Raw genomic sequence first — 25,488 nt, 5'->3', positions numbered from 1 at the left:
TCTTCCTTTATACTTCCTTGCAGAGCACATTCCTTCATGGCCTTCACAGATCTGTATGGAGGTAAACAGACTTTAGTGAGCGTTGTCCAGGCGTGTGTGCGTGCATGTGTGTGTGTGTGTGTGTGTGTGTGTGTGTGTGTGTGGTATGTTCAGGTACAAATGCACGTTAGCACATGGTGCATGTGTGTAGAGGACAGCCTTTGTGTCGTTTCTCACATCCGTTCCACCTTTTGCTTGAGATGGGCTTGCTCATTGGTCTGGAACTGCACCAAGCCAGTGAGGCTAGCCGATGAGGAAACTCCAGGGATCTACCTGTATCTTCCATCCATCCTGTGACTGTTCGAGTTAAGAGGGCGTGTCACCATGGCTGGCTTTTTCCTGGATTCTGGGTATCCAGCAAACTCATGGCCTCATATTTGTAAGGTAATCGCTTTACTGAAGGGAGAGCATCAGTTCTTCATGCGTTTTTAGGTAGGGAAGTATTCTCAGCACTGTTCTGTATCTTAGGAACAGAGACCCTGGCAAGAAGGTAGTCCCATACATTATAGTAGCCATGCAGTATGCCCTCTGAAAGCACGTGTCCCGGACCTGCAAGAGGCAGCATCCTACCAAGACCCTCATGTTTATGAGACTCTCCTAGTGATTGAGGCTATGGCCAGCCCTTCTGGATCTTCATGTGCCCAGTGCAAAGTAGGCTTTAGGTATTGTCCACCGTTATCATTGCTTACTGATCATGTCCATGGACTTGGGGAGCAGAGGGCCCTGGGTTCATGTCTCAATTCTTCTTCTTTTGGGAACTTGTAAGGCAGCATATTTGTTTTCCTTGTTGACTGAGTTTACTCATCCAGCTGCCAAAAATAGTTCATACTTGGGGTTCTTGTAGCTAAAATCTGATGTTGCCTTGGATATACACGACATAAAAGTATACACACGAAAGCCAGTAAATTGTAGTTACTAATATTGGTGTGAACATCCTCAGATGGAAGAAGGGCCTTTAGCAGAGAATTTCCAATAAGCTGAACTAGATATTTCATGTGGAGAAGAGGATTAAATGCAGAAGGACCTAGAACTGGGCCATCTGGTCCAATGAATGTCTTCTTACACTTGCTGTTTTTCATAATACAGCAGGTAGGGTAGCTCTTAGCTATGCACGATTCTAATGCTCTTTGTTGTTTGGGACACAGGGTCTCGTGCTCCCCATGTGACCCAGAATGATCTGGAACTTATCCTCCTGCCTCCGCATCCTGCCTATGCTACCTTGTCAGGTTTACGTGGTGCTGGGTTTGAACCCAAATACTTCACGAGGCATGCCTGCTAGGCGAACACTCTACCAGCCCTGCATCCCAGCCCTCCTTCTCTCTCTTATGTAAAAGTTCCGAGGTTGACAACTCCGTCTGATCTGGGAGGAAATGTTCAAGTTCTCAACACAACTGTGCTAACAGTCTTGTGCCTTTGCAAGTACATTCAGAGGTACTCAGCCCCCTCCAGTCCCGAGCTCCCATTTTTCATGGTTAACGGGCTGTCACCACTATCTAGCCATCTCCAAATAGCAGCAAGTGCGGTGCGCAGACCTCGCGGTAGATAGCGTTGGGAGCAGCCGACATGCTGTCATCACACTGGGGGCAGAGTGGCAGCGCTGAGTGATTGATGGGGCCTGGTAGAGCAACCTGCCCTCAATTAGTTTTGCATGGATTTCTGAATTGTGCCTCCTTCGCAGACTGTAGTACTGCAGGCTGCTGCTCCGGTGCCTGGAAACGTGTGTTGTGGGTAAGGAGTACCCCGCTCCCCCGCTTGGATTTCCAGGACCCTAGGCAGCTGTCTCGCTGCCTAAGAGTTCTTTATCTTGTTGGGGATCCATGGCCTGGAAGGTGAAGAGGAGGACAGAGGCACTCACCCAGAGACGCTGGAGTGATTGGTGGCATTAATCAGATGGGTGCCCCGCAGCCCTGCATCGGGGCAGAAAACGTGTTTGAGATTAGCACCTTATCAGACAAATGCTTGCGCTTATCTTATTCCTTGAATAAGTTACAAGCTATTTCTTCTCCTCTCTCGCAGCAGCAGACGAGTGAGCCAAACCTGGAATCAGAAAATGTTGATATGTTGTCAGATGGGGAAAGTTATTTTTGTGTGTCTCTGTCACCACATCAGCTAGAACGAATCGCGTCCCTGCAGGGTACAGGCAGGGATGGAATAGCCGCAGCCCCGACTGGACGAGTCTCAACTCTGTCCCGGAGGCACAACGGGGAAGTAAAAGCGCTGAGTTAGAGAGGAGCTGTGCTGGGCCTGGAGAGATGTCTCAGCTAGTAGAGTGTGTATAGAGTTCGGATCCCCAGTACACATAAAAAAGGCCGGGCATGGTGCACGCCCAAAAGCCCACTGCTGGGGAGGTGGAGACAAGCCAGTCGCTGGAGATGGATCGTCAGCCTGAATCAGTGGGCTCTGGGTTCAATGGAAAAATGCCTCAGGAAAGGAAGTGGAGAAGCGATTGAGGAAAACACCCGACATTGACCTCAGGTAGACACACAGGCAATCATGCACACTCGTGAGCATACATGTGCAAATATGTGAATAAACACATGCATAAAAGGAAGAATAGGGTCAGGGAGAGAACAAGGAAGAGGAGGGGAGGAATGAGAAGAGACAAAAGAAAAGTTGGTCTTGCTATTTCTTCAGTATCCCGTATCTGCATGTCTCAACCAAGACAGCCTGCTTCCTCAAACATGCCTTCAGTCCTCCATAGCCCTGGTGTGACCAGGGTGCCCCTCTCCTGCTTCTTTACTGTCCTTAGTGTCCTGTCCTGGGCCATGCCTCATGCTAGCTCAATACATCCTAGCAACCTTCCTGACTTCCCACCCTTCCTCCTCCCCATGAGCTCAGCCACCTTTTAAATGAGAACTTGGCCCCATTTAACCCTGCAGAATCTCCATGGCCTTTGAGAGACATCTTGGGCGGAGGGGGCCTCTACTTACCCGCTTCCTTCCCTCCTTACACCATGTTTGTGCTTCCTTAAATGTGGCACGTCCCCTTCTGTGACTCCACATGCCTCCACATAATCTCCATCCTCTATCTAGAGCTATTTTCTTCCTGGTTTCATATAGCAATTCCGGTGTGTTTTTCAAAATGCAATATGGCTGTCGCCTTCGCCTTCAAGGAGCCGACCTTGACTTTCTCCGTGTGGTTTCACTGAGCCAGACTTCAATTCCCACCCATGGAACTCTAGGAGTTTTACTCTGTTCTCATGTTTCTGCATACCGGTCACTGTCTTTCAGATCTATTTGGTGCCTCTAATATATATCAGGCGAAGCATTGGAAACTTATTAACAGGTGGAATCTTTTTTGTTTGTTTTTTTGTTTGTTTGTTTTGTTTTGTTTTTTGTTTTATGAGGCAGGGTTTGTTTCTCTGTAGTTTGGAGCCTGTCTTGGAACTAGCTCTTGTAGACCAGGCTGGTCTTGAACTCATAGAGATCTGCCTGCCTCTTTCTCACAAGTGCTGAGATTAAAGGCGTGTGCCACCACCGCCTGGCTAATAGATGGAATCTTAAGAAAGAAAGTGGGACTGGGCATGAAGGGATGTCATACACTGCAGTCTATGTCATTGGTGCCACCTTCTCAAGGCCGTATCTCATGGTCACACCGCCCCAAAGAAGGCCAGATAATATTTTCAGAGAAATCTGTGTTCGGCTTTTCAATCACAATTGCATCTTGGTTCTCCTCACTCCAACCGTGGGCTCATGTGTGAACTATCAAAGGAAGTGTGTTTTTGGAATGCTGACATGGATGTAGAGAGAATTCAGAAAAGGCATATGCCTAAGGCAGAATATGTACAGATGCAGCCTTCTGGAAGTGAAAGGGTTTGGGGAGGGTTTGAAGTTTTCTCATGTAACCTGCACTACCAAAGAATCATTGAGCAAATTCAATAAGATACCTAAAACCCTTTGACCTTCCTGGGCATGCAGAATAGGACACAATATGCTGACATGCTCAGTGATGGTTGGGAGTATGCCTGGGTAGCCTGCGAGCTAGCAGAGAATGCAGATAGACAGGTTGGCACAGTGGTCCATTCTGGAAGAGGGATAGGCTGGGACACTGGAGCATGCTCTTTCCATTTCTTAGCTTGCCATGGGAATTGTGCAGTTTAAATGAGCAGCCACAGGTGATGAAGAGAGAGCTTGAATTCCATTGCTGTCCTTGCATCGTAACTACCTTCCAGGCCAACCCTTCACAGGAAAATGACATCATATCACCAAAATAGATCACCAGGGCTGCCCTGGCAAACACCTCAGCATAAGTGGCTTAAACGGCAGAAACTGGCTCGCTGTTCGAGAAGCCAGGAGGCAGAGATCACCATGTCAGCAAGGTCAAGCTCCCTCTGAAGATGTTAGGGAAGGATATACCCCAGCCTTCTCTCCTGACTTCCAGAAGTTTCCAGGCTTGTAGCTGCAGCATTCTGGATTGCATGCTATTCTCATGGCAGGTGTCTATATCTGCGTTTCTCCTTTTCATAAGGATGCCAGACACGCTGGATTAGAGACATGCCCTTCTATGCTGCAACCTCATCTTAGCTGATTGTATCTGCAATAACTCCACTTCCAAATTCGGTCACATTTGACAGCCCCAGAGGGTAATGTGTCTACATATACACTTGGAGGTATGCTTAAATAATGCCCCCTAAGTGACCAACCATTCTGGGAAGTACGCATGTGCCTAGCAGCTGTGCATTCAGCCGTGGACCTATCTGGAGAGATGACTTCAGGTAACAGGGCCCTTGGAGGATATGATGTAATCTCCTACTCCCCCAGGAGCTATTTATGGCCCACGAGCCTGTGAACATTTGAATGTGTGTGAGCAGGAAAGACAATGAGCCAGACAGACTTCTCCACCCACTGAGGAGCCCTCGCGTGGCTCAGCCGCCCCTTCCTCCCGCTCTACAATGGATTTGCCATGTGAAGTAGGCCTGATGCTTTCAGGTAGAGGAGCCTCTCCAAACCATCACGTGGGTGTCAGCTCTTTACTAGCTCCCTAAATGAGTCCAAACACAGAGACCCACAGGGATATTAGATCATAGGTAACCAGCCCTCCAAGAGCCTGGGATCAAATGCATACAGAATGGTGATGGTTAAGGATTGCTAAACTTGGATCTTGTTATTCACACAGCCTGGAGTAGACACTATGCAAAAGCTTGTGAATAGGAGCTGGAGAAATGGCTCCGTGGTTTAGAGCTCTTGTTGCTCTTGCAGAAGACTTAGGTTCAGTTCCCAGTATCACTGTAACTCCAGTTCCAGGGGATTCAGTGTTCTCTCCTGACTTCCAAAGGCACAGGCATTTATGTGGTGTGCCCATGTACATGCCGACAAAACATTCATGCATGTAAAATAAATCTTATAAAACAAAACAAAACAAAAACAACGACAATAAAACTGTGTGTAGTGAACAAATACAGCATAGACCCTGGCATGATTTAAAGGTCCCTCCCCTTCTCTTGGCTTCTGTTCTGAAAGAGACTTGCCTGGTGTCTGGAACTTTATCCATACAGGGCCGATCGCCACTGATCATCAGACATTCATCACACCTAGGTAACATCCTGAAAGGAGTCAAAGAAGCACCACCCCGCTCTGTTGTAGACGTCCTTTGAAGTAAATCCCGTCACCAACCCAGCACCAGCACCTTCCATACCCACCCACTTTGATCATTAGGGCTGGGATAACAAAAAGACAGAGTTGGGCAGCCCTGGTCAAAGGAAGCTGAGACCAGATACCCCCAGAAGGACCCTCATGAGGAGAGAGAATCTCACAGCAGTTAGGCAGGGATGAGGCTGGAGCTTGACCGGGGAGAGCGCATTACAAACCTATGAGACCATCGGGAAGACTGCTTAAAGAGAAAGAGCAAGAGAGATGGTTCGCGTGTGCACCAGGACAGAGGACCTGAAGGGACACGAAAGAGTGGCTTCAGAGAAAGCCCTTAACTTCATAACTTTTCCCCACGGCTGCAGCAGCCTGCCCATGACTAAAAGCCAGCTTGGAGGTAAATATCAGAGCTGCTTGCCCAGTGAAGCAGAGTTAATTTAAGGAAGGACAGTGTTTAAGTCCCTGATAGAGCTTCAGAATGCAGAGACCAGAGGACTAGGAGGCGTGGCCTGATTTCAGGGGAGGAGCAGCTCTAGTCTGCAGTCCAATGGTGGCCCCGTCTCTCCCTTCCCCTTGCCTGGGTCAAGGATGACACATCTGGAGGCTCCCCTGCACACTGGTGGGCAAAGTTGGTGTTGCCCCTTCTTTCTTCATCCAGCATCTCTCTGCCTTGTTTGCAGAGCCCTTGCCTACTGTGTTGTGACCACCTCTTTGTGTGACTGACATGACCCTGAATCCCATCTGAGTCCCTAATTCCCTGTGGAGAACCTGGCCCGCACTTACTCAGTGTTTGGTGCACAGTTGTTGACCGACTGAACGAGCGCCTGCTTTATTCTTTAACAACACTGCTCTTAGGTGTCGTAGAGGACGCAAATAAATAGAATCGACGTCAGATCGTTCTTCCACGTCGCTTGCGTTATAAAAGAATTTATTTAGTAAGCATAGAGACTCCAGACTGTAATGTAGAGAGTACCGCTGACAGCCTCGATAGATTCAAGTCCCAGTTCAGACTCCATAGGCTCATGTTCTGTGACCTGGGGACTTACCTTCCCTGATCTGAGCCTCAGTTGACTAACCTGAAAGGGGGCCCTTTCGCTTATCTCAGAGGATTACTGAAGGAAGTACAAGGGGATGACAGGTGGGGAATTGCCGTGTGGGTGAGGGAGGTATTGGCACAGGTGTTGCTATAGAGGAAGGTGCTGTCTGAAATTGGATTGGTCAATGGGCGGGATGGACAAGCAATCACGTGTATCTCTGAGAAGTGCTGGGCAAGTGGGCATTCGTAGGAGTTAGAACTTGGCCTGAGCTTTGGAGAATGAGGCCATCTTAGACAGACAGAAAGAGGCAGGACAGTCTGAACAGCTATTCCTAGCTTGTAAGAGCAAGGAACATGTGTGCGAGGTCAGAGAGCACGTCCCATAGCTGCTGGAAGAAGCTAAAAGGGACTTAGGATCATTCTGCACAGCATGGAGGAGGCAGGAGGTGTGTAAATTCAGCAAATCGGTCAAGCAAGCTGACTTACTGGTCACGTTTCGTGTGTATTATGTTATATCCAATAACTATTTTGTCCTAAGGCAGCAGCAAGAGCTCAGGCCCCAGGAAACCACTTGCTATTCTCTGGCCACCCTGCATATTCACACTCTCTCATTGTTTTACACACGCTCCTCGGCACTCCTCAGAATGCTTCCCTTCAGCCATTGGTACCTGCTCGTCTCTCAAGGGTCAGCTCAGTTCCGGGTTTCTTCGTGCTGGACCATCCCCCACAGCAGCCTCCCTCTTTGCCAGATCCTAATACACACACATAGGAATATTTGTTCTGCTCAGATCTCTGCCTGTGTGTCATGATGGTTCCATTGGCATCTCCATCTCCTGAAAGCCGTGGGCTCCATCCGGCCTGCTCAGCACTGCCTCTGTAGATTCTACTCTGTCTTGTAGAACCTGTTCTGTGTGTGTGCTCCACACACACACAGAAGGGAACAGAGGGAGCAAGCAGACAGCCTCTCTACACAAACTGTCTTATTCACCCAGAAAGGCTGGCCTGGGTCTTTGCCAGTAGGAAGAGCAACACCTGAATCTCCATCAGGAACCACACTGACAGTGTGGTGAACACTGGAGTCACGTGATCTATCAGAAGCCACTGTCTAGACTTTAGAGGGGAGGTCTTGTTTGGCCCAGCGGAACGATTTCAAGCTACTGTCGCTGGCTTAGTTTTAGCTGTAAATGGCGTATTTGTCCATTTGTGCTGTGATAATGAAGCCTGAGCAGCTTAAAAATAACAGTAAGTGTGTGTCTCGTGGAAGTCTAAGGCAGCAATAGGCCCGGTGTCTAATGAGGCCCGTTCCTGGTTCATAGACGTCACCTCCTCACTCTGTTCAGCCGGTACAAGGGGTGAGAGAGCCCCATGGGGCCTCTTTTATCTAGGAACTGATCCCACGCCTCTGGTCTCCAGTTCCATGCTCTAACTCAGCGCTGCACCAATGGGGATTAGAACTGGGATGGAGGTCGAATTTAGAATGTAGCAGACAGAGATAATGATGGGGTGTTGTCTGCTAAGAGAAACAGCAAATTACAGTGGTTTAAATGAAAAAGCCCGCCCCCAGAGAGAGGTCTCAAGTATTTGAATACCTGGTCCCCAGTTAGTGGCACTGTTTGAAGAGGTTTAAGAGGCAGGGCCTTGCTGAAGGAAGGAAGTCACTGGGGATGGGCTTTTAGAATTTAAAGTTTCCTGCCACTTCTAATACACTGTCTTTGCTCTGTGCTTGTGGTCGGGGCGTGTTCATTCTCTCAGCTTCCTGCTCCTTCCAACATGTGCATGTTTCCCTCCCCCGCTGCCATGCCTTCCTTCTGTGGTGGATTCTTACCCCTCTGGAACCATGAGACACAATAAGCTCTTCCAGGTCATAGGTCATAGTGTTTTGTCACCGCAATAGAAAAGTAACTGAACAAGTAGGATTTCTTTGGGTTTTTTTTTTTCCCATTAAAGCTACTGGGATCTGGTAATATAATTTTTGAGGATACTAAAAGCATGCTAGATGCTGTTGTTTGAATGGATGGATGGATGGATGAGTAGTTTTTGTTTCTCTTAAAGTTTTTTGATTTCGAGACAGTGTTTTGCTATGCATCTCTGGCTGGCCTGGAACTTTGCTAGGTAGACCAGGCTGGCCCCTACCTTGTAGAGCTCCACGCAACAGTGCCTCTAAAGTGCTGAGATAAAAGGCACGCACCACCGACCCAGCTCAGTGACAGAGTTGTCAGATGAGGTCCCTGGGTCCTTCCGAATATCTTTCGGCACATGCAAGTCATCTTTTACAAAGAGCAATAGATCTTTCCACACACAAATTTCCTCGAGCGTGTACACCTATAGATGACAAGGCTTTGAAACTCAACCATCCCGGAGTGGGGTTATTTCAACACCAAAAAGTTTAATGGGGTATCAACAGTTTTTAAGAGCTCTCACAACTATTCAGATTTCAGGAGGAAAATGTAAGTTATGTGTTTAAGACATTGATTTTTTTTTTTGTAATCTAAGTTCTTAGAAAGAGAAACTATTTTTGAAATGTGATAATTTTTTAATTAAAAGGTGACTCTGGAGCTGACACAATATCCTCTTTGCCATCAGTGTGAGTATGGTATGTCTCTAATCTTTTACTCGCTTCTACCACCTTCTCTCGACCATGGCCAGGGTCGCCTCATAGTCACTGTGGTTTTTAGTCTTTCTTTTGTTTAAGCTACAAGCCATCAAAAGTCATTTCAAAAACAAACAACAAAATGCAAGAAAAGGAAAATAAAAACAACACAGGTTTTCAGGCTGGAGGGCTCAGTTTGTCATCTGAACACTTGGAAGGTCTAAGCAGGAAGGAGGACCATAAGTGTAAGGTCAGTCTGAGCTACTGGTTAAGTTCAAGACCAGCCAGGGATATGGATCAGGACTGTTGAAAAAAGAAAAAAGAAAAAGGCAGGAGAAATCCAAACAAACCAATCCTGACTCTGATTGATAGCAAGATCTTCTAGGTATAATCCTATGGGTGCACACCATGGTGCTAAAAAACCCCTACAGACCCCCAAAGAGCGTTTCTTCTCATTTCATATATGCCATGGACACAAAGAAAGACTTTAGTCCAGGGTGCCCTGGGCTCTGGTTTAGTGCAGAGTGTAATTTTCCCCTCTTGGCCCCACAGTCATTTCCTTTTACCATTGTCAAAAGACTTTTTTTCTTCTCCTAATGAAGCATGAAAATTGATTGTATCTCGCCAGAAGGGTTCTTCCTCAGTCTTGAGATATTAAAGATTTTATGAGAACCCCATGAAGAATATCTTCTTGAATCATTTACATTTTCCCCTTTTGTGGGCTTATGTAACCATGCAGAAAATCTAAGAATAAGTGAGAGCTATTAGCATGCCATGTGCTCCCCTACAGGCAGCCAGGCTGTGGAGGTGGGAGACACCAGCGCCAGGGGTTCTCGATAGTGTAAAGGGGGTGTGGTTTCTGAAGAAAACCCCTGGGGAACATCTGTAGCTAATTGAACATCGAATCAATTGCTATTGGGCTTCCTACTCCCTCTTGCCCATGTCCAGTCATCTCTTTTCTGGGGCAACAGGAAGTATGGTGGCTCCGGACCTTGCACTTGAAGGGTCTCTTCCAGTACAAATAGCTAAAACTATCTGTAGTCTCCAAGAAGTCTTGGTAGAGACAGACAAATGAATTGGGGGTCAGAGAGAACCCTGATGTTAGTTGCATAGGAGAGCGGTAGGTAGTGTTACCATCAGTGGAATTACCCCAGCTCCTGTTTATAAAAGACCAGAAGTTAGGCCAGAATTCAGGCCAGAATTTCTCCCATTCTGGCACGTGGTTACAAGTTCGGTCTACATCCCCAGAAACATGAGCCATATTGCCCTGCTGTCTGAGGCTCTGCGCTCTGCTTTTTTGTTTGTTTGTTTTGGGATTTTTTGTTTGTTTTTGTTTCTTCAAGACAGAGTTTCTCTGTGTAGCCCTGGTTGTCCTGGAACTTGCTCTGTAGACCAGGCTGACCTCCAACTCACAGAGATCCATCTGCCTCGACCTCCAAATGCTGGGATTAAAGGCATATGCCACCCCCCACCCTCCACACACCACTCCATCCCCTCCACCCCCCACCCCCTTGCTGCTCTCTGCTTCTTGAGAGCAGAAACAACCTGACTAGCTTTGTGACTCACCTTTGGCCCACAATTGAGGTCTTCACCTTCCCCTCAGCTGTGTGTGCCTAGTGTCCGATAGTTTGTCTCTGTGATAAGAAAGGTAACTGATGTTGCCTAGCAATAACAGTCTTTCTGACTGTAGTTCCCCGCCCCTGCCCCCTGTAACACCGTAGCCTCCTTCCTCTTTCTCCTTGGTGCTCTCCCTTTAATGTGCAGTTATGTGCAGATGGGGCCTGAACTCAGCTAGGCTCTGTAAACTGGAGAGAGGCAGGAAGTGTTGGCTCTACCCAGCAGCTGCCTCTCTCATTCTTTTCTCGCAGAATCCCAGGGTGTCTTATGTGTGTGAGTGGGCGTCTTTTCTCTGTCAGCCCAAGCTGAGCTCTGAAGACAAGTTAGCAGGGATCAGCTGCTGCAGTGAGGTAGGTCAGAACATTTTTTTTTTTTTGCTCCGCTGCAAAATTAGACATTGTCAGGGGCGCAGGTTGACCCCATACCCTACGCCTGTCCTTGGAAAAAATACCAGCAAGCACACAAGCTACACTGGAGGTACCACGTCGCTCTGAGACACTTCTGTGCTTTTGGCATTTCCTCTCCGATAGCATTGCAGTCATAATTAAGTACTGGCATTTCCTCCTTTCATCCTAGGCCCCAGCTTAGCTCCATGTCAGACAGGGCCAGGAGCTGCTGACCCTGAGGGTACACACTTAGCCCGCAAAGCCCTCTGGCCCCACAGGTGTCCTTTCAGCCCCGTGGACCGAGGCAGCAATGCCGCGGCAGATGTATCGCCCACTTCCACCTTTGGAGACGCTGCCTCTGTAATTGATGCTCATGCGGACCAGGGCTATTCCGTTAAGGTCCAGAGGTGCTCATTAACACGGATGCTGGATTGCGTGGGCGATGTGGCTCATCGTTATGAATCTAAGAAGGGGCGCTGAGGAACTTGTTATGGAGGCCATTTATAGATTGTTAAATTAAAGGATTAGTGTTATACTAAACCATGTTCAGGTTAATCAGTTGTGGGAAACCAGATTTGATGTTTAAACTGGCTTGAACTATGTATGACTTTATAGTTTTTTCAGTTATTAAGCTACTTTCAACTCTAATAAACCATCCAGCTTGCTAATTGAGCATACTATACAATTTTACACATAACTAAATATGGTCTTGTTCCCTCATTTTTTAAAAAAATTTATGATACATTTTTGGGTTTTTTTTTCCCCCGAATTGGATCAAAAACTTTTTAAGCAGGACAGGTGTGTGTGTGTGTGTGTGTGTGTGTGTGTGTGTGTGTGTGTGTGTGTATGTGTGTGTATGTATGTGTGTGTAATTTAATGTATTTATTTATTGTTTGGTTATTTTGGAGGGGTTTGTTTTGGGGGGGGGTCTTTATTTACTTACTTGAGGAAGGTTTCACAATGCAACCCTCACTAGCCTGAGTGAAATTATGTAGCACAGACTAGATGCAAATTCAATGTGATCCTCCTGCCTCTGCTTCCTACATGTTGTGCTCGGTCACAGGTAAGGGCCACTACACCCGGCCTCCTGTTTTCTTGTCTGAACGTGGGGGGGGGGGGGGATCATGTGCACATGTGTACATGTTCAGGTACATGAGCGCAGGCATGTGGCGGCCAGAGGCCAATCGTGGCTGCTATTTGCTGTTTAACTGTGATTCACCTTGTTTGCTGAGGCAGGCTCTCTCGCTGCATTGCCGTTCATCAAGGAAGCGAGGTTATCTGGTTTTGTCCCCCCAGTGCTGAGACCATAAGTGTGAACTGCCATGCTTGGCTTTTGTGGGGATGTTCTGGGTCTTGAACTCAGGTCCTAACGCTTGCATTAGAAACACTTTACCAGCTGAGCTATTTCCCCCAAGATGTTTTTTGTAACAACGTGTAATTCTGTAGATTGTTCTTGAACGCAAAGCAATGCTCCTGCAATAGTCTCCTGAGCCTCCTGAGTGTTGGAATTACAGACTTGAGCCTCCACATCCAGCTTTGGTGTAAATTTTTTTTTGTCCCTAAACTAAAAGCTTCTACCATAATTGTAAATAGATACGGCAGATGCTAAAGAATTTGTTTGTGGACTGGTTGCTTCATTTTTAGAAGGTGATACATGTGTGATCATATGATTTACTCTAGGGGTGCTTCATGTAACACATGTCGTCAGCTTTCTATACATCCATAGAGTATGCTGCTCTATAACCATTGCCCTATTGGCAATAGGAAAAGTACGACAAGGTTCATACAGAAGTAGAAAGGATCAAGAAGATTAACCCAGGCATGATGCTGTTGCCTTGGTGAAGACAGGACCACCAAACTGCTCCTGGGATAGCCTCATTTCCCTCACCAAGAAGCATGGCTGGCACAGACCAAAGGATCTGCTTGTCTTTATCTTTAATTCAGCAGCCAATTATTGTCTTTTAACCCTACCGGGAGCAGAAAAAATATCCAACAAGTAAAGATTCCACACACGGAGAAATTTATAGGCCAGAAATTTTCAGTCCTTTGGAAGGGAGAGCATAATCACACAGCATCAAACAGTCACAGACTCCAGGGAACGGAGTGAACCTACATGAGAGTTACTCACTGACCGGACAATGTCCTGACCCTACTAAAGGAAAAATTTCCCAAGGACCCATGTGGAGCCCCTTGCTCACACTCATGTCCCCAGGCTATGCTCTCCTCTGCCACATAGCACGCCTGCCATCTCTTTGTTACAGTCACATTTTCAGATAGCTGCATCACTCAGAGTCCTCTACAGAAGCATAGACAATAGAATAAACGGATATTATAAAGCCACATCACCAGGATGGCTTGTGCCATCAGGCCGGGCAGTCCAACAGTGGCTGCGTGTACTCTGGAGAGTCTGAGAAGCCTGGATCCGCCGTCCACGAAGCTAGCTGCTTCAGCAGTCCCAAACTGGCACTGAAAAATCCAAAAGACCCTTGAAGAGCCTCTAGTCTTGAATCCGCATTAGAAGGCCAAGAAGCTGAATTCCGGTCAAAGGCAGTAGCAGGGCCTGCAGTGGCAGTAGAATAGAAGAAGCCCTTACCAAGGAGTAAAGGCAGGCGGCAAAGCGAGCACACCACCTCTCCCTGGACTTGTACACATCTGTGCAGCCCTGAGGTGGCGTTCTGTCAAAGGGGGGTGTCTTCTCCACCTCCCCAGTGATGGGACAGCAAAGGCACACCCCTACAGACCCACCCAGAGGTATATTGCTCTTAGTTAATAGACCCAATCAACTAGACTGCCAATGTTAACTGTCACCATGTCCAGTCTGAAGGAGTCATCTGGTTAAACACCCACACCCTGACATTTCTGCCACGGTTGCTGCCGCCAGCTGTTTGTGGATGGAACCCACTTCGTTAGGCTGGCTGTGCAGGGGACCCTGTGGACTGTCACTGCACTTCAGGCCTGGAGACCCTCACTTGGTTGACAGTTTTCTTCCCAACTCATGCGTCTGTTGTGCCTGCAAGCCGTTCTCCTCTTTCTTTCTTCCATTTCTTTCTCATTATATCAGTGAACTGCCCTCACTAAGCCAATTAAAGGAGCCAAACCAAGAGGGGAAACCAGAAAAAGTCTTATCCAACGTGACCACACTGGAAGGGGTGGGGGACAAAGAGATTCAGTGACTGCCCACCTCCAGCTCCATCTTCGCCAGGCTCCTGACATGATGACAGGGTTTAAATTGAAACTTAGAGGTTGGGTTACTAAACAGTCAACCCATCATGGCCTCAGCCCTTTGACTGGCCCACAAGGTCAGTGTCTCCAGCAAGCTTGTCTTTCTCTGGAAGACAAGTTCCTCCTCTGGCTGCCTCTAGGGCTTCAGCCATTTCATCACTCTTGCAGGAGATGCCTAGGGACATTCTAATTTTATTGGGATCCATTGTTTCAATGCTCAGCTAGCTGCAGAGGGCTGCAGAGGACAGGAGTGTGTCTATAGAGTGTGTTCATTCCTGGCAGGCTGGTTCCAACCTGTCCTCCTGGCATGGACTCCTATTTAGAATTCGTTTTATTGCTCTGTCTCCTGTTTTCCGATGACTCCTTCTGCCTTTATAAATGAGATGTGGTTTGAACAATATGTGTCAACAATATCCTCTAGAGAGAGACAAGTGACTTATTTTCTCAATTTACTCTCGGTTTTATCAATTCATCAATATATTACTGAAATTTTATAATATCACATGGTCGAATAGAGAAAGACCTCAAAGAAATGAGCAAAGTCCTTTCAAGACCCGTGGGATTAATTTAAATTAAAATACTTATAAGCTTGGCTGAAATACCATTTTATATTTCTTAAGAAGCAGGCTAGTGTTTTAGTGTTCAGCCCTCATGGACTCGTTACCCAGCCAACTGAAGCAGAACCCATACCATTTAAACCACCACTGAAGACCCTAATATTCACTGTGGTATGTAGCATTTTCTCACTCACAGGAGAGAGCCTGGTCCGGCTATGGAAGAGCATGGGAGGGCTATGGATGAAACCCCACTGGTAGACTACTTACCTAGCATGCACAGAGTCCTGGGTTCCAATCCCAGCAGTACACAAAGGCCGGCAGGGTGACAGGCACCTGTAATCCCAGCAGTCCAAAACTAGAAACAGTAGGATCAGTAGAACAAAGGTCAGGGACCAGCCAGAACTACAAGAGACCCCGTCTCAAAAGGGAAATGAAAAGCACAGAAGTAATGTGACCACAGTGGGTTTTTTGATGTCTGCTGTGCACTAGCTCACATGGAGTGTCTATAGGTGTTTGAGCAGATACTCATCTTTAATTAACAAAAATATTTGCGTGCAGTTGGGTATTTTTAAAGCAATTAGGATGTTCCTTCCTGTAAGTAAATTAAATGCTATTCTTAGAGTATGGTCTGCACCATTCATTTGCCTTGCAAAAACCATTCTAGATGCTGTGGAAGCAAACGGAGCACAGCTCTGCTAGAATTCTTTGCCTTTCCCTAATTTCCGAGGCGCTGAATTTAAGTGTAAGCTCCCAGCCCTGGGCTCGTGGGGGGAGGAAGGGGTATCCTGTCTGCCCACCATCAGACCTCAGGGCCTGGCTCCTGCTTTGATGTTTAGTTACTTAGTTCACTCAGCATTTGACATCTCAGGAAGATTTAGTTCTATTAATGTATATGCCAATGTTGTCAGATTTTGCATTGGACAGTTAAAACCAACTTTTAACCTTTTTTATTATTTATTTATTTATTTAGTTCGTTAGTTTATATCCTGGCCACAATTTCCCCTCCCTCCTCTCCTCCCGGGTCCTCTCTCCCACCCCAATCCCTCTGTTCCCACCCCTCAATCCACTCCTTCTCTGTTTCTGTTCAGGAAAAGACAGGTCTTCCATGGCTATCAACAAATGTCAAATTGCAGTAAGACTAACTACCTCCCATGTATTAAGGCTGGGCAAGGTGACCTAGTATGAGGAGTAAGGTCCCAAAAGCCAGTAAAGGAGTCAGAAACAGCCCCTGTTCCCACTGTTTGGAGTCCCACACACAGATTAAGCTACACAACGGTCACATATATGCAGTGGGTCTAGATCAGTTCCACTCAGGCTTTCCGGTTGTTGGTTTGGACTCTCTGAGCCCTTATGAGCCCAGGCTAGTTGATTCTCTGGGTTTTCTTGTGGTGTCCTTGATCCCTCTGTCTCTTACAATCCTTTCTCCCCGTTTTCTGCAGGATTCCCTGAACTCTATCTAATGTTTGGCTCTGAGCCTGCATCCGTTCCCATCAGTTGCTAGATGAAGCCTCTCTGATGACAATTAGGCAGGACAACAGTCTATGAATCTAGCAGAATATCGTTAGGTACCATTACATTGACAGTTTCCCCCTCCAGTCATGTTCTGTTCTATCTTAGATCTACCCACCTGTGGGTCCTGGTGCTCCAGACAGTGTTGGGATGGGCATTTTCTACAGGCATGGATTTTAGGCTAGACCAGTCATTGGAGGACCATTCCCTCAATCTCTAGGCCACCTTACCCCAGCACAACCCAAAGGTAGAACAGACTGTAGGTCAAAAGTTATGTGACTGGGTTGATGTCCCAATCCCTCCACTGGAAGTCTAAGGTGGAGGTGCAGAGGTTGGGGGGATAAATTTCAGACATATGGTACAAGAAAATCTCCCAGGAATCTATAAGGGTAACCAGCTAAGACTCCTAGCAATAGAGGATCATAGCCTGAACTAGCCAACTCTTCTGACTTTCAACGTTTTTATTTTATTCATCTTTTAGCTAATATTTTTTTAAGTTAAGAGTTAGAAAGATGGCTCAATGAGCATCAGTTCAGGTCCCTAGCACCCGCATGTAAATCACCCCAACACCTAGGATCTAAGGGCATGGAAACAAATTAATCTCTGAATCTCATTGGGCAGACAGCTAGAAAAATCAATGAGCTCCAGGTTCCATAAGAGACTCTGTCATAAATAAATAAATAAATAAATAGCGTTAAGAGCGATTCAAGACATCTGAAGTCAATTCTAGCCTCTACACATCTGTACACAACAGACACAAACACAAGGAGACCACACGCGCATAGGATAAAAAATAAAATAAACGTAGCTAATTCTGTCTTACCAATCAAATTAACAATATAATGTCAGCATAAAATAGAAATAAAAGTTATACATTCAAAATAATTCCAATATTTAATTATATAAATATATGTGGACCTTAAAAGAAAAAAACACTTATATGTCAGATTTGTAGGGTTCATTTTCTATCTATATATGTATATATGGATATTAGAAAATAATATAGTGTGTCTATCAGTCTTGTAAGATATAAGTAAAAATGAGATATAAGTATCATAAAATAGAGATATTTTATGAGATTATGAGTCGTTTGTTTCTAAATATGAATGCCTTCATTTATTCTTGTGTATCCATGGCAAGTGCCAGTGTGTGTGTGTGTGTGTGTGTGTGTGTGTGTGTGTGTGTGTGTGTTGGGTGTGTGTATGTGTTGGGTGGATGTGTGTGTAAGCCAGAAGTCAACCTCCTGCGATCCTCAAGAGCCATCCACTTCGGGTTTTGAGACAGTCTCTCACTAGGAACTGGGTCTTGCTAGTTCATCTAGACTAGCTAGCTGGCTAAGAAGCTCCAGGGGTCCCCCTGTCACTGCCTGCCCTGCCCTGGGATTGAAAGCATTTCACCATCACACCCAGCCGTGGGTTCTAGGGATCCAACTCAGATCTTCATGCTTGCATGGCTAGAACTGGACCAAATGAGCCACCTCCAAGTTCTACATTTGATTTTTATAGCAGAAGAAAAAAAAATGTTTTATTTGTTCCCTAAAAATGTAAGTTTTTCCGATAACTCGGACTCTGGGGAGAAAACCATTTCTTCTCTCCTCAGCAACTCTCCTCACTCCACGTGTTTCAGCTCCTTCATTATGACTCAGGGTTTCGTTGTGTTTTGTTTCTTGTTCATCCTTGAGACTGGAAAGCCAATGGAGAAACAATTGTAGTGGCTTCTCTCGTTCTCTAACGCACCCTTCAAATCTTTGAGTGATTAATCTAGAAAAGATTAGTAGGACACAGTAGGACAGGGTTGTGAAATATACCCAGGGCCCCATGTGACGGAGCAGCCCACTCCACCAGAAGCCAAGACCATGGCTCGTCTGGGATCTGTCTGGGCCCCTGGGAGTGTGCCACTGTACTGAGGGCAGTTCCCTCTTTTGGATGTTATAATACACACTGCCTCCAGCAGGAGGAGTTAGAAGGCGAATATTTGTTTTCCCACATAGCCCAGGCTGGCCTTGAACTCACTATATAGCTGAGGATTATCTTGGAATTCTGATCTTCCTGCCTTCACTTCCCAAAGATGGGGATTAAAGGCATGGGCCAGCATCCCAGGCTTATGTGGTGCTGAGGCTAGACCCCAGGGCTTGTGCATGCTAGCTACATCCCCAGCCCATTAGTATTTTTCACATAACCAATAGTTGCACTCACAAGAGGTGAGCATTGGCTTCTCCTTAACATTTCAAAGGGCACAAGCATAGCATCCTTTGGAGAGGCTGAGAAAACTCATTTTTCAGGACAGACAGTTTGAAGTCAGGGTGTTCAACTGAAGGGGGGCAGAGAAGGGGAGGATTATTAAAGGGAAACTAGCATTTAACAAATGGTGGATGCTGTCAGATTCTAGAGAGGGGGTCAGAGAATACTTACTGAAGAGGTAGCTGTAATAGTAAAAATAAAACTGCACCAGTGGGCCTCAAGGGGCAGCGGGTCCCAGGCAGGGAGCCATGCAGCGGGTGAGAGACCTCAGCAGATCAGCCAGTCCTACGAGGAACCGCAGCAGATGAGAGACAGAGATGGATAGGCATGCCATACAGAGTGAGATTGGATATTTATTTAGTGGGTTATGGAAGGGAAAGGGACAGGGGAGAGGGAGGGAGAAGGGGGACAAGGAGAGAGGGAGAGAGAGAAAAAGAGCAGGGAGGAGAAAAGAAGCTACCTAGGGAGAGAGACAGAAAGAAGAAGAAGCTCACAGGCTGGAGGATCCACTTGCCTAGGTGGACTGAGGGAGGGAGTAGGCGGGGCTTGTCTCTTAAAGGGACAGGACAGTAGTGACAGTAGCCCATTTCTGAATGTCTTTAAACATGTGTACACGTTTGCCGGGATCCAAGAGAGAAGGAGTGGATTATGTAGATGCTACAAGTCAACCCCAATCTCTTGGTATGAAGCTATCCCTCTGCTGCTTCTTGTCTCAGCCTCTTTGTTTAACAATTGCTTATCTCCCAGACTTCTGGGGCATAACAGCAGGAGGGAAAGGACCTCTGTTGTAGGTCTGCTTGTCTGAGTGGGTTAAAGTGCAGTCACTGGAGGGAGAATGGAACGGCTACATCTGCCCATCCCTCCATTGCCATGATGAAGACCAACAATGGAGGAGTTTTAGAAAATAAGGTTGGTGAGCTGGGATGTGGCTGAGTTGGTAGAGCACACAATGCCCTCGGTTCCATCCTCAGCATTAGGAGGATGCAGAGCTCCAGGCCACCGTAGGAAGTCCAACACCAGCTTGGGCCATAAGAAACCCTGTCTTAAACAGAGCAAACCAAAAAGGACAAGTAGGTCTCTTAATGTCGCTGGGTTAGATTTCTATCTCTCAGACAAGGTACTTCAAGAAAATCAACCCAGTGGCCACTTGGTCCCATTGCTTTGGAACCATGGTGAGGTAATATGTAACTGCAGAGATTACGTTATCAACCAAACCTGCTCACTTCATGGCAGCCAGGAAGTGAGAGGGACGGGAGTCCCATTAATCCCTTAAGGACACGCCCCCTAATGACATGGCTTCCTCTCACTAGGCTCCACCCTCTAAAGCTTCTAATGCTGCCCATTCATGTTATCAGCTCAGGGAAAACCTTTCAACATGAGAGTTTTGGGGACATTAATACCTCAGCCTTGATACAAGAAAGGCTGGCAAAGCATCCAGCCACTAGGTGACTATGGGAGGTTTGTGGGAATGAAGGCAGAGGGACACCAGGGAAATAAAGCTAATTTACATGTCCCTGTTAATTAGATTTAATAAGTGTGCTGTCAGGTTCGCTCATTTACATCACTTTCTAGGGTGTCTGGGAGCTCACAGAAGCATCTCAGGGTGTGTTTGATGGCTACAGTGTTCTGTTTCTCTCACACACATGCTGAAGTAAAGACACCTTTGAACATTCCAACACAGAATCACTGCCCAAATTTGAAAAAAAAAATCCCTATTTAGCACTTCCTAAAACATCAATGCAAATTAATTGAGCTTCATAGATTTCTGTACTGAGATTGCAGGCAAAGCCATGTGAAAGCTAATGAACTTCGCGGGAAGGAAAATTTTCTCGAGTCTATTCATTACCTTTTTTATTATCTAATAGCTTATTCCTTGAATATGGGTGGTGTGGGATTAGATGCGCCAATTGGAAGACCTTAGAGGTTCAGAAATTCACAGATGAGAAAGACCAAACGGCCTTCGTTTAGCAGGTATTGAAAGGCACGAACAGAGCCTCTGCCATCTACTCTGAGAAGGAGATTAAGCAAAAGAATAATTAATTTGCCAACAGTGCTTCCCCAATTGAGACATTATCAAAGTTCATCTTTTGTTGTTAGTATCCTTATCTGTAAAGATGAAGTCTGCTGCGACTTTAAAGGTCTGACAGTAACATCTAGAAGTTGATTTGGTTCCATGTTACAGCATGAAAGGTTAGGAAGGGGACTTCTTAGGGAGTTCGAAGCCAGCCTGGACTCTCTCTCTCCCTCCTGCCCTCCGTACCTCTTCCCCACCCCATTTCTGGAGCCAGATACCTCCAGCTCTTGCTACAGTGTCCTTCAGCATGAGTTAGAAGGAAAACATCAGGGTTGTTGTTTTTTTCCTCATGTAACCCAAGCTGGCCTTGAGCTTACTATGTTGCTAAGACCCTTGAACTTATGGTCCTCCTGACTCTGCTTCCCAAATGCTGAGATGGCAGGCATGCACCTGGGTGGGGGAGGAATAGAACAGACATTTACTTTGCCCTCACATACAAGAAGCTGAGAGGTAGGTGAGCTGAGGGTATCTGCATAGGCTCAGGGGCCTGTCTCCTGCATTTGTTTGTCCGTCACACATACAGCACTACTGTCCAGCCCTTACCTTAGTGTTCCAGAAAGGAGAAATGTAGAGGGGCCTGGCCCCCTTTTCAAACAGTCTTCCCCAAGATTCTGTACTGCATTTTCAGCTTTCACTGTATTCGCCAGAACTTAATTACAACATACTTAGCTATAAGAGAGGGTACAACTCCAGGCCTCTGCTCAGAAGGAAAGACGGAATGAATAGTGTGGAAAGTGAGGCTGGTCTAGCTCGATTCCTTACTTCTGAGAAAATGTAGCCTCATCAATTGAGCTTGAGTGTGCTCAAATCAGGAGCTTCCAGCGCTTCTCTCTCTCTCTCTCTCTCTCTCTCTCTCTCTCTCTCTCTCTCTCTCTGCGTGTGTGTGTGTGTGTGTGTGTGTGTGTGCCTACAGAGGTCAGAAATCCACCTTGACCATTCTCATCTTTTGAATGTTTCAGACAGCATCAATCACTAGCTTGGAGCTCTCTAAGTAGGCCAGCAAGCCCTAGAGATCCATCTGTCTTTGCTTCCCTGGTGCTGGGAATGTGCATCACCATACTTGGGGTGTTTTGTTGTTGTTTGTTTATAATGTGGACCCTGAGATTCAAACTCTGGTCCTTGTGGTTCCAAAGCAAGCACTTCACCAATTAGCCTGGCCCCTCAGCACTTGCATGTCTGCTTTTTTGTTTAAACCTATGATTGTGTTCTCACGCCTAGATTAGGGTTCTCAGGTTGGTTTTATATGTGGGTGAGCAATTTTTATTGCAAAGCATAAGAAACATTCATCTACTAACTCCACAGTTTCTAGCTGCTAGCCTTTCCTCTCATCCTCCCCTCTTTCCTTCTTCTCTTCCTTCCCTCCTCCCCTCCTCCCAGGATCCAGGTACACAGCACCTAACTCTGCTGAACCATTGTAAGATAGGGTGTGTATGCTTGCATTGAAGTCACACGGACCTGTTAAAGCTTCCTTGGGATCACTGAGGCTGGCATCTGTGGCCCTGGTGTATTAGGCCACAGGGCTTTGTCTGTTAGGAAAGACGTGGGCAGGGAAGGCGAAAGTTACAAACCTCTAACCTGGGCTCTGTAAAAGATTGTTTCGAGTAACAGAGGAAGAAGGAATCACACATCTGTAGATTTTTAAGGTCCCCAGTTTAAGAGCCAATTAAAGCCATGATTTCTCGATTATGCGCCAACATCTCCTGTGAGATGTTTATGAATATTACACATAGGCTCACAGGAGGTCTGGGTCTGTTTTGTTTCATATGTGTATATTTTTAAGAGTCTCTGAGATTCTTGAGCAACTGACAAAATCCACAAATCCCTTTTGTTAGATTTTAACTGCAGGTCTGTTCCTTATTATAGCTAAGGGGTCAGCTGATAGGCCAGCAAAACTAGGATTGAGCTGGAAGGTGGGTCCTGAATTACTATGGTGTTTACAGAGTGATGCTGTCTCCTAGGAAACGGCCTGCATCCCGCTCACTGCCAGGAGTTCAAGTGGCCAGGAAGGCACTGATGGTATTACACCTGTCACAGGCAGCCATCCCCAGAGAGCTTGCCACCTAGGTCCCTTCCCCATATATCGGAAGACCTTGTTGGTAATAAAACATAGACATCTGAGATGAGGTCTCTAAAGGAGGCTGTTGGTCTGACCACGACTGAGCTACAGATATAAGCATAATCCCTGAGTTAAGATGAGGTCAGAAGAAGTTGAAACATGGGAGATGAAAGAAGTAAACAGAAAAGAAAATGCCACATTAGAGGGGATAAAATATATAGAGGGTCTCGAAATAGATCTGTGACACGCAGGGACATCAGTAGGTGTGATTAACATGTCGTGGTCACCACAGATAACTATGTAAATTAGCAGTGGCAGGTTCCTAAAGCTGGGAAGGGAAAGAAAATGTTGTTCTGGAAAACCAAGGCGTTGCAGGCTGGTTCCCGTTGTCTTAAACACTCTAAACAGTTTTCAAGTTTGAACACACCCCTTGTTTGTGTTACAAATTGATTAAAAAGCAGACCAACACCAAGCACAGTAGAAACCTGACAGTCCCCAGAGGCTGAGGCAGGAGGATCAGGCTCTAGTATTTGAGGCCAGCTTGGGCAACACAGCCAGCTCTCCTTTCAAAAAGAAACTCCCCATTCGTGATTGCCACCATTTCCTTCCACTGCAGCTGTGGTCCAGGGTCATGACAACCCCTATAGTATCTATAATGCTATTTCATATATATTGTAATAAATAAGGCTTGCCTTAAGGTCAGTGCAAAACAACCACACTAGTCAGTCATACAGGTCAGGCAGTGCTTGCACACACCTTTAATCCCAGCACTAGAGAGGAATATCAGGCGGGATGAGACAGGAACTCACCCTCTTCTCAATCTGAAGATTTCAGAGAGGTAAGAGCTCTCTAGTGGCTTGGCTGCTTTGCTTTTCTGATCTTCAGGTTGAACCCCAATCTCTGTCTCTGGGTTGTGATTACTCGCGCTACAAGTGTCGGCCTTATGTGTAACACCACCCTGCTGAGACGATAAGAGCAAACACGTTCCACCTAGACTGATCAGTGTGTTCCTGTCCCCTGGGGGACCTGTGGGGACCTGTGGGGACCTGTGGGGACCTGTGGGGACCTGTGGGGATGGCCAGAAGATCACATTCTGCTTCAGACATCCACAAACCAGCTGTTGGGCCTGACCCAGAAATCTTTGTTGAATCATCAGAATGGACGGGTCACTTTTAGTTTAATAAAAATGGAGTTAAATCTACTTGTGTTACTTTATTATGTTAATTATATTAAAGAGCAACGTGGCGTTTCTCCTTATGCCTGTGCCTTTCTGTTGAGATACCCTGGGTCCCTAGCCAGGCAAACGCTCTCTCATTGAGCTACATCCCTCGCCTCTTTCTCACTGTTTCTCAAGCTGTGAGTTCCAGCCTCTTTGTGGTCAAATGATCCTTTCAACGGGGATCGCCTCAGGTCATCGGAAAACACAGATATTTACATTATGATTCATAACAGTAGCGAATTACAGTTATGAAGTAACAACAAAAGTAATTCTATGGTTGAGGGGTCACCACAACATGAGAAACTATACTAAAGGGTTCAGCAGGAGAGCTGAGAACTCTGTTTGTTTTTTTTTTAAGACAGTATTTCATGTATCTGTGTCTAGCATGAAACTCAAAATACTCCTGCCTCGGCCTCCTGAGTGCTGGGGTTGGACACATGTGCCACCATGGTCTTTATTAATGCCTTATTCTTTCATGCTGAAAATGTCTAAAATTATGATATGAAATCGCTTTAGCAATGGTGCCCCACACTTAGTCAAATTAGGCAATTCAGCTTGGGGATTTTGTTGGTATGAATGAAGCATTTTGGATGTTAAGTTCTGGTCTCGGTTTTATTCATTTCAGAAAGGCTAATATTTAGCGTAACTAAAATGTAATAGGCAGAGAAGTCTGCAGATGTGGCTCAGTGATAGAATACTCACCTAGCATGTGTGAGGCCCTGGGTTTAATCCCCCAGCACTGCAGAGAGAGAGAGATGGGGGAAGTGGGGAAAAGATAGATAGAGAGATGGAAAGGCAGGCTGGATGTGATGTCACACACCTGATCCCAGAAGACTGAGGCAGGAGGAGATCAAGGCTAGCACGTACTACGTAGTGAGCCTTTATCTCAAAATAAACTATTAAATTAAGAAATCCGTTGAGAGGTTACTCTTCAGGTATCCTTCAGGGTCTGCTAGTCAGACTTCAGCACGCAAACTTATGTAACCAGACCCTTGTAAGTCCTGAGCTTAGCAGAGAAAAGGTGGCACCTGCTCTCATCACTCTTTCTAGAGTTGCTGAGTGTGGTTGCCCTGAGGAGCCCTCCCTCCAGCAGGACTGTATTCAAAGCCACTTAACACAGATTTCATTTGGCGTCATGATCTAATAGTCACCAGTTGGGTAGGTCAGGTGGTCATCTCAGCAAGCCCACGGATGAAAACAAAAAGCATAATCCTCTCTACGCCCAGGTGGGGTACAGTGTTCATAACCTTCTCCTGAGCTCCACCATCACACCCCATGTCATTTCACAGGGAACAGCTCTAGAATGTTCGGAGTGTTCGAGAGGCAGAAAGGGGGTAATGTTGGAGGATGCATTAGAA

General features: G+C 46.3%; 1 protein-coding gene and 1 long non-coding RNA gene across 6 annotated transcripts in view; one reads left to right on the top strand and one right to left on the bottom strand.

Moving 5' to 3' along the window:
• The window catches only part of Atxn1 (ataxin 1), a 394,410-nt gene that overhangs the window by 325,812 nt on the left and 43,110 nt on the right, over positions 1-25,488 (top strand). The window lies entirely within an intron of this gene.
• Positions 13,251-15,557, bottom strand: LOC125387680 (uncharacterized). The gene is made up of 2 exons (XR_007227969.3): positions 15,300-15,557; positions 13,251-13,813 (listed from the first exon to the last, which is right to left on the bottom strand). It is a non-coding gene; the product is annotated as an uncharacterized LOC125387680 (long non-coding RNA).

The sequence above is a fragment of the Myodes glareolus genome, chromosome 14, assembly GCF_982192425.1.
Source record: "Myodes glareolus chromosome 14, mMyoGla1.1, whole genome shotgun sequence".
NCBI lineage: Eukaryota > Metazoa > Chordata > Mammalia > Rodentia > Cricetidae > Myodes > Myodes glareolus.
The sequence above is the reverse complement of the archived record's forward strand: the minus strand, read 5'-3'. Positions and strand labels throughout refer to the sequence as shown.